The sequence below is a fragment of the Mirounga leonina genome, unplaced genomic scaffold, assembly GCF_011800145.1.
Source record: "Mirounga leonina isolate KUSES-001 unplaced genomic scaffold, KU_Mleo_1.0 Mir_174, whole genome shotgun sequence".
Taxonomy (NCBI): domain Eukaryota; kingdom Metazoa; phylum Chordata; class Mammalia; order Carnivora; family Phocidae; genus Mirounga; species Mirounga leonina.
The window spans coordinates 69,433,864-69,437,748 of NW_023270451.1; the positions used below are offsets into that span (position 1 = coordinate 69,433,864).

Here is a 3,885-nt window from a genome sequence, read left to right on the forward strand (position 1 = left end):
AGCCCCAAAGCAGGAGAAGATATTTGTACACCTATAAACAACAAAGAATGAGTAAGAAAAATATATAAAGCTTGCCTACAAATTAACTTAAAAAAAAACCAATAGGAAAATGGGCACATAATTGGAATACACACTTCACAGTAGAAACTCAAGGGGCTAAAAAACACATAAATTCTCAATCTCACCAGAATTCAACAAAATTCTAATTAAAACCACAACAAGATACCATTTCATACCCATGAAACTGGCAGAATCAGTCTGACAATGACAACTGTTTTGCGGTTTTAAAGCAAGGTACAATAACTGGAGAGAGCAATTTCATTATACTGTAGTTATTAAATCTGAAGTTGTCCGTATCTTAAGACCCAGGAATTTTCTGGCTACATAACCCACTAAGTGCATGCACTAAGGAGATAATGTTCATAGCCACATTTTTTCAATAGTGAAAAATTACAACACTTCAACATCTGTCAATAGGGAAATGTGTTTAAAAATTGTGAGGTATTTAGGGGCACCTGGGTGGCTCAGTCGGTTGAGCATTTGACTCTTGGTTTCATGATCTCAGGGTCATGAGAATGAGCCCTGCGTCGGGCTCAGTGGGGAGTCTGCCTGAAATTCTCTCTCTCCCTCTCCCTCCCCCAACTCATGCCCATGCACTCTCTCTCTTTCTCAAATAAATAAATCTCTAAAAAAAATTGTGAGGTATTTATAAAACTCAATACTATAAGACATTTAAAATAAGCAACTACAGCTACAGACATTAATATGAATAAATCTCAAAAACTTCACACTGGGCCAAAAAGGCAAGTCCAGTACACACAACATGCACTGTAGTCAACGCTGAGATCTTGGTGCCGAGAGGCCTCCTTTTAGCGCTGCCAAGTTCCCTCCCCCAGCTACTGCGAGTGCTGCAGGCTGACCGCTCTCAGCTGAGAAGGGTCACCTCATCCAAGTGAGGTGCCCTCTCGAGGGGCAGCCTGCATTCCAATCACTGCTCCATGGGTGGCCCCTTGCCCCAACCTGCGACGATTCTGAAGGGCGATGCCTCCTCCCATGCTCCCCTCAGGATCCGCTGAGGCCTTCCTTATGACTGCACTGCCACCCAGTCTCTCTCTCTCCGCCCATTCCTGGTTCACTCTCTTTCACGGGTGTTAATCCTAAAATTTCCTTAGTAAACTTCCTGCATGTTAATCTCCTTCTACAGAGTCTGCTTTCCTTGGAACTCTACTTGCTTTCAACAGATACAATTTATATCTTGTTTGAAAACATGTACCACATAAATTTAGGAAGACGGAAATCATACCAAGTATATTTTCTGACCACAGTGGAATGAAACCAGAAATCAAAAGCAGAAGGAAGACTAGAAAATTCACAAGCATGTGAAAATTAAAATAACATGCTCTTGGACAACCAATGGATCATAGATGAAATAAAAAGGGAAATTAGAAAATATCTTGAGGAAAAACAAAAATAAAAACACAACATATTAAAACTTACGGGATGCAACAGAAGAAATCCTTCCTCAGAGGGAAGTTCATAGTGATGAACACCCACATTAAGAGGTAAGATCCCAAATAAATAAGCTAACTTTATACCTCAAGGAACCAGAAAAAGAACAAACTAAGCCCAAAGTTAGCAGGAAGAAGGAAACAAGATTAGAGCATAAATAAAACAGAGTAGACAGGGCGCCTGGGTGGCTCAGTTGGTTAAGCGACTGCCTTCGGCTCGGGTCATGATCCCGGAGTCCCGGGATCTAGTCCCGCATCGGGCTCCCGGCTCAGCGGGAAGCCTGCTTCTCCCTCTGACCCTATCCCCTCTCATGCTGTTTCTTTCTCTCTCTCTCTCTCTCAAATAAATAAATAAAATCTTAAAAAAAAAAAAAAAAAAACAGAGTAGACAAAGAGGAAAAAGTACAACTAAGGGTTGGTTTTTTTAAAAGAACAACAAAAATGACGAGCCTTTAGCTAGACTAAGAAAAAAAAGAACGCTCAAATAAATAAAATCAGAAATAAGAGACACTACTGATGTCACAGAAATAAAAAGGATCATAAAAGACTACTGTGAACTATACAACAAATCGGACAACCTAGAAAAAATGGGAAAAATCCTAGAAATACACAACCTACACCAAGCCTGAATTAAGAAGAAACAGAAAATGTGAACAGCTCTGTATCTCGTAAGGAGGTTGAATCAGTAATCCAAAGCCTCCCAACAAAGAAAAGCACAAGACCAACAGCTTCACTGGTGAATTCTACCAAATACTTAAAGAAGTAGTAAAGCCAATTCTTTTCAAACTGGTGCTGGCATTAAGACACGCACGTAGACCAAGGGAACAGAAGAGAGAGCCCAGAAGTACACCCACACATTTACGGTCAACTGATCTTCAGAAGGGGTGCCAAGAGGGAAAGGACACAAAAGGGGAAGGACGATGTCTTCAGCAAATAACCTTGGGAAAACTGGATCTCCTCATGCAAAAGAACAAAACTGGACCTTTATCTTACACCACACACAAAAGTCCACTCAAAATGGATTAGAGACAAACCTAAGGCCTAAAGCTGGACGACTCCTAGAAGAAAACCAAGAAGAGGAGGCTGAGAAACAGCACCTCTGTCTGTTGGTTCTGCCCTTAGTTCCTGCACTCCAGATCCACCCACTGAGGCCCTGGAGCCTGTCCACCCCAGGAGAAACGTGATCTTCCAGCTGGGTACCCCTGATCTGGGCCATCAGTATACCTCACAGCAACCTTATTACGATGGCTCATCTTAAACAACTGCCTCACACAGTCAATGGGCTGAGTCTGACCACTTGGGGCTGCTCCTCAGTGGGCTACCTGCTCTTCAGGGGCACCACCCACCTCCCCCCAGATAGTGTCAGGAGAGGACGATGTTCACCCAAGGTGCAGCTAGATGTGCCTGAAGCACTGTTTGCTAAGACCTGGTCCCCAGACATCATGCGGAAGAGATGGTGCTGAAAAACCAACTCGCCCCAGGTGGGTCCAGGGCACATGGTTTAAGAATCAAAGAGCTAAATGCCACCATCAAGCAGCAACAACAACAGAACGGAGGTCAAAACAAAGTCAGACCTGCCAAAAAGAAAACCTCTCCAGCTCAGGAAGTGAGTTCACAGAGTGGAACCAGTGGCCAATTAACTCCCTCCCCTAGCACCTCAGTCCCAGCCATTTCCAGCAGCAGGGCTCCTATGTCTATCTGGATTCCAAATTCTGTCTCCCCACTGTCAGATCCCTTGTCCACCTCCTCTTCCTGCATACAGAGGCCCTACCGTGTGACCCATACTCAGGCTTCAGATACAGTCAAGGATATGCTGCTCAGTGTCTTACTTTGGGGGCATGGACCATGGATCTTATTTGACCCCTGTACATCACCAACGTCCTGGACCAGGGACACTCAGACCCACAGGTACCAATGCAGTCACCAACCATCTCAACCAGTCCCTAGCTTCTCTTTCTGCCCAGGGATGTAGAATTTCCAGCTTGTGTTTTAACTCAACCACTGATTGTTTGGATTATAAGGACCAAACTGCTTCCCGGAAGCTTAACTTCAAGGCTGATTGCTTGGATTCTAAAGATCAGGCATCCTCATGGAAATTCCAGGTTTTGTGAAGACCTGTAGAACCTCTTTTTGTGGGTGATTTTTAAAAATACTGGGCTGGACATTCCAGTTTTAGCCAGACATTGGTTCAAAGAGTTAGATGGGATGTTACTCAGACTCATCTTCTGATCAATGTTCCAGGAGTCACAAAAGGAAGAATGAAAGGCCTTAGAGGGGCCTACCAACCAGCAGCCTAAAATGCACAAACCAGTCTACTCAAGATCCTGGCACAGTTTTAGATCATTGGCTTTCCTGATTTGCAAAATGATCAAAAGCA

The 3,885-nt window shown here is 43.7% G+C and overlaps 1 pseudogene; it reads left to right on the plus strand.

Moving 5' to 3' along the window:
• The first annotated feature begins 2,752 nt into the window (after positions 1-2,752).
• Positions 2,753-3,619, plus strand: LOC118020566 (annotated as a pseudogene).
• Positions 3,620-3,885: the final 266 nt, after the last annotated feature.